This window comes from Monodelphis domestica, chromosome 7 (assembly GCF_027887165.1).
Source record: "Monodelphis domestica isolate mMonDom1 chromosome 7, mMonDom1.pri, whole genome shotgun sequence".
NCBI lineage: Eukaryota > Metazoa > Chordata > Mammalia > Didelphimorphia > Didelphidae > Monodelphis > Monodelphis domestica.
Window position 1 is genome coordinate 55706373 of NC_077233.1, and position 15394 is coordinate 55721766.

The following is a 15394-nucleotide window of genomic DNA, read 5'->3' on the forward strand; positions in this document are numbered from 1 at the left end:
TTCCCCCACCCAAAGATTCCTTCTTACCACAGGAGCCACCCAGCCTGCTCCCTGCTGTCTGGTCACTCATCTTCTAGTTCACATTAGTAAGATGTTTATCCAAACCTCAAAGGGCTACTATTAATCTTAGGGTGACATGGTCCCAAAAGCTCTACTAGAAAGACACTTTTAAAAATTAAGTTCCAGGAGCAGGTAAATGGCACAGTAGATAGAGTAAAAGGCCTGGCATCAGGAGGACCTGGGTTTAAATCTGGCCTCCAACACTTTCCTGCTTCACGACCCTTTGCAAGTCACCTAATCCTCTTTGCCTTTGCAAGTCACCTAATCCTCTTTGCCTATCCCTTGCCGCCGCACCCCACCCCCCATCTTAGAGTTATTATCAGGTCAGAAGGTGAAGGTTTTAAAAAAAAATCCATTCTAATTCAATTGCTTTCACTTCATTCATTTATTTAATCCAATTTAAAAAATGTGTGTGGAATAAGAGCAGTGACCTGGAAATCAGGTCATCTGGGTTCTAGTCCTCACTGTCTCATTTCCTAGCTATGTCATCTTGGGCATGTTGCTTCATAGAATACCAGAGCTGGAAGTGACCTCAGAGGCTCTCTGCTCCAACTTGCACCCAAGCACACCTTCTACAATATACCTGAAAAGTTACTATATGGTGTTTGCTTTGAGACTTCAAGGGAGACAGTCTATATGACCTTGGTCAATGGTCCATCCACTTCAGAAGAACTAGCATCTTCTCTAAATTTGCCTTATTCAATTTCTATATATTATTCTTAATTCTTCCCTCATTTTTGCAGAATGATTATCTTCCCTCTTTTGTGAAACAGACCTTTAAACACTAATTCATCATCAGAGACCTATCACTAGAATGGATCTCCAAGGGCAAAATTTCCACAATGGTCATGTCCACAAAGATGTGTCTCATTGATTTCTGGGATTGCAGTTAGTCACTGCTTTGATGGTTTCTTTTTGTCTCACCAATATTTTTATTATTATATAAATTATTCTTCTTGTCCTGGTTGCTTCATTCTGTTTTAGGTCATTCAAGTCTTCCCAGGTTTCTATGAAACCATCCCTTTCATCATTTCTTATGGGACAACCAATTACATTTATATAATAATACCATCATTTGTTTGATCATTCCCCAACAGATAAATCACTGTCTAGCAATGCCTGTACTCCTTTTTATAACTGTAAAGTTGATTTTTCTTAATCCAATTGTAAAACACACATTTATTCCTATTAAATTTCATCTTTTTAAACTCAGCACAGTGTTCTAACCTACCAAAATCTTCATCCCTCAGGTCCAGCCTCTGTTTTTCCTCCTCTATAAAATCAGGGTGAGGGGAAGAATCTCATCTAAGTTTTTCAATAATCTTTCCTACTTTCCTCTCATCCCCCAAGCACATTGGAACTAGTTTTAAATGCTGGTTCTAAGAATCTGCTGATACACAGACACCTATTTGAGGGGGACAGGGAAAGTTCCCAGACCAGTTATTTTCCTCCTGCCTCCCAGCCCAGTTTACAAAATCACAGAAGTGGGCTGGTAACATATACGACAATGTCTTCAAACAAAGTGCAAAGATACAAATAAGGATTGTTTCATTCACTGTCCTTATATTCCCAGCATGGTGCCTAAGCATATGGTAGGCACTTGATGAATATTTTTGATTATGTGTAGATCTCCCCATTATTCCTTTCCAGAGTATGAAGAAATTTCCCTAAAGGAATTAGAAGCATTACAGTGTCTTTAAAAGACAAGTCTACCAACACTGAACTGCAATTGGGAATGTCATAGGCAGGGAGCAGCTTCATGACCTGTATCCCCCTACCAGCAAGCAGAAGAAATGAGGAGTATTTTCTCTCCTCCCTCTCATCAGCCAAGGCTTGGATGGCAGCAGAGCCATTGACCCTGGAGGAAATACCACATCAAGCAGGGAACAGATAGAGACATAGACACACAAAGATTAAAGGGCAAGAAGTGGCTTCCAGGAGGCAGCTAGGTGGCTCAGTGGATTGAGAGCCAGGCTTAGAGATGTAGGTTCTAGGTTCAAAGATGACCTCAGACAGTTCCTAGATGTGTGACAAGTCACTTAACCCCTATTGCTAGACCTCACCACTCTTCTGCCTTGAGACTAATTCTAAAAATTAATTCTAAGATGGAATGTAAGAGTTAAAAAAATGTTTTAATAGCTTCAAGCTTGACTTATGGCAGCAGAGAAGAGAGTGGACTATGGATTCAAGAGAGAACTTACCCTGGCAGTCAAGAGTTGAGATTCATAGAGAAGTAGTCAGGGAACCCAGCTGAGAAAGCCACCCAAGAGAGATACCATATACCCAGCCAGGGTGAAGCAGCATGAGAATCACAGCCACACAGTACCTGAGGAGAGAGTCGCCATGGCCACAAGTCTCCTCAGAACACGTGCCTTACTAACCTTGGACTCTAAATTTGTATCTAGTCTTCTCACAGTCACTATGTATTTGTGGGAAATTATGCTAGGAGGTAAACATATTGGAGTTACTGCTCTTACTATACCAACCCAGGATATGCCTTTATTTCCAGATGTTCTCTAATCCTTTATTGATAACTCTTTGAACTTAAATATAATCTTATCCCCTACATTTGATAGAGGAGAAACTCTATTCAGCAGTATGAGCCATAATACTTTTAAGGTTCTTTTCTCTCTGGCCTGCCCCTCCCATGTAGCCTCTCTAACTCTTCTGGGTTTCCTAAGGATTGCCTAGCAATTCTTCCACAACAGGCCTTAGTTCTGGCCTTCAGCTGTGGCTGTCTTTATGCCTTTGAGCACTCTCTCAATTCAGGCCACTGCTCCGGTCTCTGGCTTTCTCCCAGTCCTGAAGAGGTTCCTTCTTCTCTCTGGTTTCTCTCTCCCACAGGACTTTGCTCTGTAGCTTTCTTTCCTTTTAACTTACTGCTCTTGTGGGTTGGGGATACCTTTGGGAAGCACTTAGTCAACTCCTGATTAATTTTTTTTTTCATTAATAGCATCTCATCTCTCTAGGTCAAGATTTTTAAATAGCTATTCTCGGAAGGTCTTGTGAATACTAGGCAGATAGAAATCCCCACAATTACTATTCTATTCGTTGAAACATAGGATATTAGAGCTTGACGAGAACTGTCTTTACACATCCTTTTCCCACTTTGGTTGCTGAACTTGGAATTAGGAAGATCTGAGTTAAAATCCCACCTCCTGGCAATTTGGAACTATACTCAAAGAGCTATAAAACTGGGCATATCCTTTGATCCATTAACACCATTACTGGGTCTTTATCCCAAAGACATAATAAAAAAGGGGAAAGGACCTACTTGTACAAAAATATTTCTAGCTGTTCTTTTTGTGGTGGCAAAGGATTAGAAATTGAGGGGATGTCCATCACTTGGGGAATGGCCGAACAAACTGTGATACATATTGTTAATGGAATTCTATTGTGCTATAAGAAATGATAAACAAGATGATTTCAGAAAAAGCTGGAAAGATCTGCAGGAACTGATGCAGAGTGAAAAAAATAAGAATTAGGAGACTATTGTGCAGAGTAAAAGCAATAGTGGACAATGATTATCTGTGAAAACTTGGCTACTCTCAGCAATGATTGCATTCTGGGACAATCCTGAAAGATTTCTGACAGGGAATGTTATCCACCTCCAGAGAAAGAACTGTCGGAGTCATCTTTCACATCAATGTATCTATGGTTTTATTTTGGGATTTTGTTATGTATGAGTTTGCTCTTACAACAATGACCAATATGAAATTGTGTTTTGCATAATGATAAAAAATGAAAAATAATTTAAAATAAAATAAAATAAAATCCCACCTCAAATACTTAGTAATTGTATGATCCTAGGCAAGTCATTTTAAATTCTCCATGCCTCTGTTTCCTCACATATAAAATGGGAGGATTGAAATAGATTCCCTCTAAAGACCCTTCTATCTCTATGATCCTATTTTTCCTTCTATATAAGTCACACCATCCTAAGGCCAACTTGAGCCCTGTCTGCTTTTTTAGAGGTCCAGTCAACTGTAATATTTCCTTTTTCTTATCTCCTAAAGTATTCATTATTATATATGCTGGTCATTACATCTAGCTCCAAACACCTTGAGGCCAAGAACTTTTTCCTTTTCATTAACTATAGAACCTCATGACTCACAGGATGGGGCTCCCTGAGATGGCTACCACAGGTTCAAGGATATTCTATGGGTCTGCATTCACTAAAAAATATCTCAGGAGCCCCCACTAATATATTTACCTTTGAGAGTCAGCCAAAGGCCATAACCAATTCAAAGTAAAAGCATCTAATGAAATGTCATGGTAAGAAAAACAACAATAAAACCCTCCCCCCCCCATAAACCCAGAAAACTTGGCTACAAATACACATAGTATCAGTAGAAATAGCAGATATATGTAGACCACATATGTGGAGAGGCACACAGGTAGAGAAAGTATGATCAGGGTAACTGGATAGTGTTATACCTATAGGGAACATATGCAAGAAGGGTACACATATAGATGGGCAGCTCATGGCTTCCAAACTACAGGACCACTAATGTCTCCTAGTGATAGGTATCACAATGCTCCCATGAGCTACTCTCAGGTGGTCTTCCCTGGACATATGGTCTCTTCTTATAGCTATTTGCTGGATGATGCTTTGCTAAACTAATCTACTCTTTGACAGCAAGATGTTACTTACAATGGATGGAGCATTGGGTTTGGGGTCAGGAAGACTTGATTGCTGGATGGGTCATTTAATCTCTCAGCCTCGGTTTCTTCATCTGTAAAATAGGGATAATAATGGTACTTATTTTGAGGATCAAATGAGATAACAAACATAAAGTGTTTTGTAAACCTTAAAGTACTATATAAGTTCTAGAAATTATTATTCAAGCATGGCTCCATCGGATATGAAGTTAGGGAGATTACCCTCTGTTTTCATTTTCTGTCCTCTCCTGAAGTCCTTAGCCATTGTGCTATTTTCTTCCTCATAAAAAAAAGGCCTCTACAATGTTTTATTGTTCAAAGCCAGAGAGATTGGGGGCAGGGTGAATATTTAGGGGGCTAATACAAGAGTGCAACTGTGTGGTCATAAGAGCTTGAATTAGGGTGCCCAATGTGTGAAAGAAAGGGATAGATTTAAGTGAAGTTGGTAATGATTTGGCAACTAATTGTTAGGAAGGAGAAGTCAAAGATGACTCCCAAATGTCAAACTTGATGACCAGAATATAACTGAGTATAATCAATAGAAATAAGAAAGTTGGGGGGAATAGAAAGGTTTACAGTAATAAGAAGATGAATTTAGTTTTGAATTTTGGACATACTGAGTTTGAGATGCCAGTGGGACATCCAGCAATTTGTGTTGTGGAAATGGAACTCAGTAGAGAGAGGGCTCTGATGCCATTTATTAATTTAAGAGATATCAGTGTATGAGTAAGAATTGAAACCATGGACTCAGATAAGATTATTTTAAAAACAGAGGAAAGAGAGAAGAGGACACAGGATAAAATTTCTGGCCTTTTCTTTCCTCTATGGACCATGGCAACTGTTGGAAACCAAGAGTCTGAGGACATGGAAGGCTTTTGAAATTTACTGAAACATTGACATCTACTGGCAGTAATCACTCACTGAAAATTTCTGATGCCAATTGTGTGAGCCTTCACTCAGGCCACCTTGAACAGAGACTTTCAATGGCTCCTCACTGTCTGCAGGATAAAGTCCAACTCCTCAGTCTGCCATTCAGGCCCCTCCACAATCAGGCCCCACCCAACTTATCAGACTTTATCTCCTCCTACTACTCCCCCATAGGTTCCAGCTGGACTGTCTCCATATTACTGTCTACACACGTGTTCCTTACTGCCTTTGCTTACTGATGTCCTCCCCTAACCCTCTGCCATTCCAAGTCCTCCCTACCTTGTGACTGGAAGTTGGGGTAAGGCCCCCAGAGACTATACAAATGAATGGGAAGGCATTTATGAAGAACTTACTATGTTCTAAGCACTGTATCAAGGACTAGGGATACAAAAAGAGAGACAATTTCTGATTTCAAAGAGTTCATACTCCAATTAAGGGAAACAACCCATAAAACAAATTTCAGTTGAAGATTTGCTGGAAAAACCCAAAAGTCTTTTTTTTTTAAACCCTTACCTTCTGCCTTAGAATTTTTTTTAATTTCTTTTTCTTTTTTAATAAACCTTTACCTTCTGTCTTAGAACCAATATTGTGTGTTGGTTCCAAGGCAGAAGAGTGGTAAGGGCTAGGCAATGGGGGCGGGGTCACCCAGTTAGGAAGTGTCTGAGGTCAAATTTGAACCTAGGAGCTCCCATCTCTAGGCCTGGCTTTCAATCCACTGAGCCACTCAGCTGCTCCCCAAAAACCCAAAAGTCTTAAATGTGAAGGGATGGTTCTAGCAAGACCTAGAGGTCTTTAAGATGCATAAAGAGTTAAGATGGCAGCACCAGGGACTTAGAGGGTAAGGGTAGATGGTAAAACCTGGTGGTCCTCCATCTATCATCAGAAGGAAGGATCTTGTTGCCTCCTATCTCATTCAAGCTCTGGGGACAATCAAGCCGCCAGGGCAGGGGGAAATGTAAGAGAAGGCAGCACCCCACAATGGGGGTGGTTCTTCCTGCCATCCAAGTATCTGGAATAGATTTTTTTTTAATTCTTATTTTCTGTCTTCGATTTCTAAGTATCAATTCTAAAGGAGAAGAGTGGTAAGGGCTAATCAATTGGGTTTCAGTGATTTGCCCAGGATCACACAGCTAGGAAGTCTCTGAGGCCAAACCTGAACCCAAGACATTCCATCTCCACTGAGCCACCTAGCTGCCCCACATCTGAGATAGATTCTGGGATAGTTTGGGGCTGAGAGATATATAAGGAGGAAAGACAAAAGAAAACACAAATCCTAAACAATTGGCACAAGGCACTGAGCATTCAAAGATAAAACTAAATAGCATTTGTCTTCCAAGAGCTAGCATCCTATAGGAGAAGATAAGTAAAGCATTATGGGAGCAGATGTGAGATCCAGATAAAGTTCTCAGCTGAGGTGACCAGAGAAGGCTTCAAGAAAAAGGTGGCAACTGAGCTGGACTTGAAAGAAAAGAATCCTCTGGGTTGGATATTTGAGGAAGGAATGCATTCTAGATATAAAGAACTCTGGGCATGGTGAGTAAGAACACCACCTCCTAGTAAGAGACCTTGGCTTTGGACCCAAGCAGGATAAGTTTTTGACCTGGGTGAGTGTACTGCCCTCCCCACACCCCAAAGCCCAAGTGAAATTTACTTGAAGTCTAAGTTTGGTTCATGTCTAGGTCTCATCTAAAGAGACTGACAGATCAGGGAAAGGACAGCTATTTGTTCTACTACAGAAGAAATGTTTAAAACATAAAGGTTCATAGGCTTGCATCTAACTTTCTGTGACTTCATTCGGGGACGGGAATCTTCTTTTTTTGGCAAGGATCCTGGAGTAGTTTGCCATTTCCTTCTCCAGCTCAATTTACAGATGAGGAGCTAAGACAGGGTTAAATGACTTGCCCAGAGTCACAAAGCTAGTAAGTGTCAGAGGCCAGATTTAAACCCATAAAGATGAGTTCTGTGCCACCTAGCTGCCCTAACTAAACATACCTTAGCAAATACCTAAAACATGAAATAGTATCCCATAACTTTGTGAGTCTAAAAACATTCTTCTAAAAGATGAATACTTCAAAGAATAAAACATGAAATACTTTGTTGGACTGCTAAATACACATATTGTCTCCACCTCCACTCTATATACTGTCTAAACAACTCTCTCAAGGTTCATATGTTCTTGCTTGACTTCTATAAGAACAGAAAAGACTTCCATGAACTAATGCGGAATGAAATGAATAGAATCAAGAGAACATTGTACACAGAAACTGAAACATTGTGGAATGATCAAATGTAATCGACTTTGTTACTAATAGCAATGCAATGATCCAAGACCACCCTGAGGGACTTATGAGAAAGAATGCTATCCACATCCAGAGAAAGAACTATGGGGTCCAACTCTTCATGAACCAATTTGGGGTTTTCTTGACAAATATACTGGAATGGTTTGCCATTTTCTTCTCCAGTTCCTTTTACAGATGAGGAAACTGAGGCAAAGAAGGTGAACTGACTTGCCGAGAGTCACATAGCAAAGTGTCTGAGATCACATTTGAACTCAAATCCTCCTGATTCCACGTTGAGCACTCTATCTACTGTACCATCTAGTTGCCTACTGCTGTTAGTGAGTATTTGCCAGAGTAGTGTTAGGGGGAGGAGGGAGAAGAAAAATCTCTTCCTCAAGGCAAGTCCAAGGAGAACTATTGGAGTTCCAAGTCACATGCTCTGAAGAAAGTAGAAGACATGATCTCTACCTTCAAAGTCCCCTACATAGTAGACTCTTCTGCTCAGTGGCCAGTTCTCTTAGACCTAGTCTCCCATCAGAAGAGGGAGTCAACATAGGTCCCAGTCAGGAATCAACTCCTACTCTGATAAATAAGAAAGCTTTCCATTTCCTACATGGGCAGGTTTGTCCTTCCTTGAGTACCCTAGACTCATTCCCCACCCCCTAGAATCTATTCAAGGGTCCCTTAGGGATCCAGAGAAACAAAGTGAAGATCCTATGTCCTAAACTTTTAAGATGGTAGGACCACCCAGAGAGAGACAGAGGTCAAGTGATAAAAGTTCATCCACTCCCTGTGAACCACAAAACCACTGGTATTTCCCCAGGACTTCTCACTAGGATGAAAAACGTAACCATCAGAGAGATATGGCAGTCTCCAGTAACATCCTTCTTGAGGAATAGGATTATACTGCTTTCTAGCAGCACCACCTTGTGGTTAAACAACTTGAATTTGTTTATACAAAGCAGACTATTGTACATGAAATTTTCTAATAATAGCAAATTAAAGAGGACTATAGATATAAAAATAGGAATGCTTTAGCTGTTGGAGCTTTGGAAGATAAATATTACTGTATTTATATTTGTTTTCTGGCTATAGTAAAAATGTAGTCATTATATTTAAATATAAAATATTCCTAATAAAAGTTAATATCTTGTTTAAAATAGTAGAATTTAAAATTTTAACACTTTTGTGGGGGAAAGAAGGTCCCACAGGGACATGTCCTACAGGAACCAGAGAGCTATAATTCCCTCCTTCCTCTACAATTCTTCCTTTACCACTACTACCACCATACACACACTGTGTGTGTGTGTGTGTGTGTGTGTCTGTCTGTCTGTCTGTCTGTCTCTCTCTCTCTGGAATTAACTTTGTGTCAAACAGACGATACTGACCAGCTGAACTCAGACTTTGTGATGCACTGATTATGTTTGTTGATTCAGGACTTTTCCTGGTTCTTTCTTTTAGCTTCTCTCCTGATCTGTAGAATGAATGAGGGACTTCCTAATATATGAAACACTGAAATATGGTCCCCCAGGGAATAAACTGAAACTTTCACTTATGGGTCCAAAAATGGGTGCAGGCTGCCAAATGTATCCTCTTTCTATATTCCAGATCATCCCATCTTTCTTAAAAGTAGCAATGGCTTAAAAACACTTTTGACTTCTCTTTTCTCTTTTTTCATATTAAATTTTAAGTTGATTAAGATAGACAATGGTTAGCCATACCCTTCTTGGTCTCTAAAACAATCAGCTAAAGAAATGGCCATCCATGGTCTGCCCCCTCCCTTTTTAAGACAATGAATAAGAGGGAGCAGTTGCTTTCATTCTGAAACTATGAAATTATTCTTTTCAGTAAAAAACTGAATAGGAATATTGGTTAAAATATGTAATATAATTATTCAAATTTGTATAACTCAATGATAGTCCTACCCAAATCATTTTATATATTACATGGATATAACTATATGAAATTTTCTTTTTAGTTAAGAGGCACATTTTTCTTTTGCTGAGAAATGCAAGAGTGAGCCATGGGCTGATTATTAAATTTTCAGTGTGAACATTTGCATCTTGGAAATCAGAAAACACTACAAATCATGTCTTGATTTACTGTCTTCTTGATTGCCTAGACTTAAGAAAGCATGGCAAAAAATGCTAATAATATGCATTAAGCTATTAAACTTAAAAGTGTGTCATGTGTACCGCCACCTCCACACACACACACACACACACACACACACACCGCCCCAAGAGCTGGTTGTTAAACACTTAACAACATACTTTTGACCAAGGTCCCCACCTTCCCAACCCCTAGAAAGAAAAATACTAAAAATTCCTGCTTTTCTGATTTGTCTTGTTAGAGATTTTCCTCTGCTTTTTGATAAACCAGTATAAAGCCCAAGAAAAGCAGACAATCGATTCCTCTTACTTAGAGACATTTTTTACTATAAGTTACTACTAAAAGTAGATCAATTCCTTGCTAAGTATTCTACCAGTTAATTTCCTATATGTCCTTTTGTGTATATGCTTTATTATTTGTATTTTAATCAGAAAAAACATTGTAACAAATGTTTGTATAAATATATACAGATGTATGTGTATATGTATGCATGTATATGATTATTTCTATAGACTTTTTTTTGGTCCAAAAATTCCCCAATTTCATCACTGGCCTTGAATTCAAAAGACTGATCTACTGTGTATTTGCTCCACTGCTTGACAAAAGCTATGAGTTCACCTATACAGAACTCATATTAAAAAGTATCTTTCAGGGGCAACTAGGTGGCTCAATAGATTGACAGTCAGGCCTAGAGATGGGAGGTTCTGGGTTCAAATTTGGATTCAGATAATTCCTAGCTACGTTACTCTGGGCAAGTCACTTAACCCCATTTCTTGGCCCTGCCTTGGAACCAAAACATAGTATTGATTCTTAAATGGAAAGTAAGGGGTTAAAAAAGTTCCCCTTTTCCCATTTTGCACTTGGTCAAATAAAACCATCCTTTCCCAGATCCAGGCCCAACAACTTTTAAGTTTAGTCTCTGATCTCATAAGCTCCATGTGCTATAGATCTTAGAAGCAGGCAAGACTGACAGGAAATTCATAGCTCCCAGGATGAAACAGGACTCCTTTCTGTATATGAAGGAAGACTGAAACCCCATCTTCAGGCAAGCTATGGACTTGAAGGACCTACTCCCAGCCCTACTATCAGATATTAGGATTTTCAACAATGCCTAAAAGCTAGAGAATAGCCCATGCCTTATACCCCAAATCCCCAGGTCTGAAGAGAGTGATCTGAAATTAAAGCAAATGTGTTTCAGTACATATGCTTCCAAGAACCTCCAAATCTCATACCAATTCACTTGGCCTCAGATATGTCTGTTTTGTGAATGGGCTGATTTTTTCATTCCTCTGGTATTGATTGCTGCTGAAGACATCCCTTTAGAGAGTATTTGCTTCTGAGTGCTAGGAAAGACCAATAAGTCCTTTTGTTGTTCAGTCAAGGCAAATTTCATGACCCTCCTAAGTGTCTGAGGCCAGATGTAAATTCAGGAAGATGCGTATTCCTAACTCCAGGCCTCCATTCTATCCCTTGCACCCCTAAGCTGCCTATTAAGCCCTATAAGCTCAAATTTATTTAGAGAATAAACTAGGAGCTGAGATCTACTCCCAAAGGTTAAATATAGAAAGTTATGGCCATGATCTGATGAGAAAAAGATGTGGCAGATTAGACCAACACAAATTTCTAAAGGACTTTAAGGTTTATAAAGGACTTCCCTTATAATAATCTTGTGGTATGGATATTGCAAGCTACAAACTGACATTCCCAAAGGATGAGGAACCCAAAAATCAGAGGTTAAAGAATTTCCCTAGGATCAGAGAGCTAGTATGTACCCAAGACAGATGTTACTATAGGTCTACTGACCTATATGGGGTTCTTGGGGCTACTATATAGGCTGATACAAATGAATACAGAACAAAAGTCTGATTTCTCATAAAGGAGGATATGAGGACAGTACCTAAGTTCTTATGTGAAGGCTAGATTGCTTTTTCCTTTAAATTATTTGGAACTGTCTTCAATACTGAATTGGCCCAAGGTACAAAGGCTTGAACTACTGCTGTATTGTCCTGGTGGCCCAAATACAAAATCTAGCACAAGAGAAATCAGGTTCTCATCATTCAGGCAGATAGACAAGACACAGAGGCAGAGAAGGAAAAAAAAGAAACAACATTTATTTAGCAACTATTGGGTGCTAGGCACTATACCGAGTACTTTACAAAAGTCATCTCATTTGATCCTCACAAACAACCATAGGAGATAAGTGCTACTATTATCCCCATTTTACAATTGAAGAAACTGAGGCAAGTGGTAATCAAGTGTCTTGCTCAAGATCCCATTGTCCGAGGTCATACTTGAACTTTGGTCTTTCTGACTCACACCCATCTACCTGGCTATGCCCAAATGAATCAAGGCTATATCTTTACTGAATATCCTTTTCCTGCAATGGCTAAGTAAATCTCTCTTTGTTAACTCTTAGGTGCTCTATGAATGTCTCATTTCATTCTCATTTCAAACCCCAAACATCAGACTGATTGGAATAAGGTCCATAGTAGTGATGGTCAAAAGAAACCAAGAAAAGGGGGTTCCAAATAGCTCCTGAGTGTTCAGTGAATTTCTAATGGTGAATCTGAAAGGTATTGCCTCAGAGGGATTAGAGAGTAAAGTATCTGTGGCCATTCATTTAATAAAGACAAATATGAACATTCAGCTAAAAACTAACTCCTGAAGATAATCAATGTTGTAAACTGTCTTTTGTGAAATGTATATAATTTGCATTTTTGAGAGAGATAACCTAAAATGGACCTTCAGAGTAGGCAATATATGCTTTATGTTGCTCTCATTCAAGAGAATTTCAAGTTACATTATTTTTAAAGGACAGCTGCTATGAGTAAAAAGTATATACAACACTCATTTAACTACCAAAGCACCTTCTTCCATTGGCCAAATTGGACATCCTGAAATTTGGAAGAAATTGAGACAAAACCTTTGGCATTAGTAAAAATATTCTAGAGGAATGATGTGCCGTAGCTGATATCTCTCTCATTATTTGAATTAAATAGTGCCTGAAAATGTGCCTAAAATGCCACTCTTAGGAATCCCTTCAATTCAATTTAAAAACAAAGGGTACACATAGCATCATGCTGTGTGTTAAAGTTAAAGGATAGGTGCAAAGTTTAGATAAGACTCAGCCTCTATCCTTTGTAGCTTTTAAATTCCATATTAAGGACAGGCAGATAAGACACCAAAACAGATAAATTATAATATACAATGTTATAGGGTCACTGCAGCAAAGAGGGACAAAACCAAGTTATATGAGGTTGGGATGAACTTTAAAGCATGGGCCTTGGAGCTTTCTAGCTTCTTTTATTAAATCCAACTCACGCAAAGTCAAGACATCACTCCATGATGTCATTGGTCCTCTTTAAAAACAAAGGATGGACAACAACAATTATTAACAATTATCATTAATTCTTATTTAGCACATTTGTAAAGTTCTTTATTATTATCTCATTTAAATCTTAAAACTACTTAAACAAGAATAACTGGTACCTTCAAGTTTAAAAAGTGTTTTTATATTTTACATCATTTGACTCTCACAATAATATTGTGAGGATGGGGTTTTTTTGGGTCCCTACCAGCGAACTCCCAGTGCAGAAACTCCTTCCAGGAATCAAGATGAGCAATACACTTGCAATTTATAGTCCTAGAATGTTGCCTAAGGTATCCAGCACAGAAATAGTACATATCAGCAGTAGAACTTGAACAAAGTATGTCTAATACTAAAGCCAGTCCTCACCATAATGAGGTAGATAATATATTATTAGACAGTGAAACTGAGTCAATAAGAGTGAGAGAGGAAATTCAAACCTGTATCTCACCTAAGTCCAAATACAATAGGGCAGCTAAGTGTCACAGTGGATAGAGTACTGGGCTTTGAGTTCAAATGTGACTTCAGACACTTAACCAACTGTATGACCCTGAGTAAGTCACTTAACCCTATTTGCCTCAGTTTCCTCATCTGTAAAATGGAGGAAATAATAGCACCTTCCTCCCAGAATTGTTATAGATATAAAGCACTTTGAACAGTGTCTAGCACAAAGTAGGTACTACAAAAGTGCTAGCTAGTACTCTTATTGGGCAGTTAGAGAGCACTGTGGAGAGACAGTGGACCTGGAATCAGGAAGACCTGAGTTCAAAGCTAACCTCAGAAAATTACTAGCTGTGTCACCCTAGGCAAGTCACTTGACCTGTTTGCCTCAGTTGCCTCATCTATAAAATGAGCTGGAGAAGAAAATGGCAAAGCATTCCAGTATATTTGTCAGGAAAACCCCAAATGGAATCACAAAGTATTAGACATAACTGAGCAACAACACTATTATTATTCTTTCTACTGTACTGGATACACAGGTTTAGGGACAGGTTAAAATGACTTGCCCGCATTCATACAGTATCACAGGTGGGATTTGAACTCATGTTTTAATGACTGCAACCTTAGAACCCTCCTGACTATACCACACTCCCTCCCAAACTCCAATTAGAAAACTCCTCTCTCCCTCCTTTTGGATTCCAAATCTCATCTCCTCTAAAAGCAGTCCTTATCCCACCACTTCCTTTCCTTGAAGTCCTGGGGTACTCAGTAGTTTGGACAAGGCAGATGAGAGTTTGACTAACATTTAGCAATTGCCTACTATATGTTAAAAACAAAGGTAAGATGTCAGAAAACTGGCTTTCAAAGAGCTTACAATCTAATGGAGGAGGGGTAAAGAATATATATATATATATATATGCATAAATATATATATGTATGTACATATATATTTTAAAAATATAATCATAATGCTGATGTGAAGGAAAATGTGATTGATTGGCATGGGGAGATCCAAAGAAAGTGCCACAAGGGACAGGTAGTATGGGACAGTGGCTATAGAAGCAAATGGAATCTTTATCTGGCTCATTCTCCTAACTTATGCTACTTTTAGAAACCAGGTTGTCAAACACCATATAGTTATCACAATCATGCCTGACCCTGAAAAAGAGATATGAGAGCCAATCTCCCTTCCCTTTTGGGGGAGTACTATGGTGATAGAATACAGCCTATGCAACTAGGAATGATTAATATTAATATTAATGAACTAAATACTTTTCCCCCTCTTCCTTTTTTATTGTTTGTTTTAAGTAATGAATGTATATGTTGAGAAATGAAGATGATAGAAAATCAAATGGTATTTTAAAAGTTAGTAAAATGAAATCTACATTATAAAATCAAGTTGTCAATTAGCAGGAGTATAGTCTGTGATTTGGACACCAGGTGGTGCTATCCTCAGTCAAGTGGATTCTTCAAAAAGTATTCAATGAAAAAATAGCAGTCATTCCCCAATGGATCATTAAAGAATTGTAATTTAAAACAAGGCTGT

General features: G+C 38.8%; 1 long non-coding RNA gene across 2 annotated transcripts in view; it reads right to left on the reverse strand.

Moving 5' to 3' along the window:
• LOC103094911 (uncharacterized) overlaps positions 1-15394 on the reverse strand; it is a 97081-nt gene that overhangs the window by 78440 nt on the left and 3247 nt on the right. For both annotated transcript variants that reach the window (XR_001623860.2, XR_470786.3), the window contains exon 2: positions 4715-4796. This is a non-coding gene — a long non-coding RNA (uncharacterized LOC103094911). The remainder of the gene's footprint in view (positions 1-4714; positions 4797-15394) is intronic.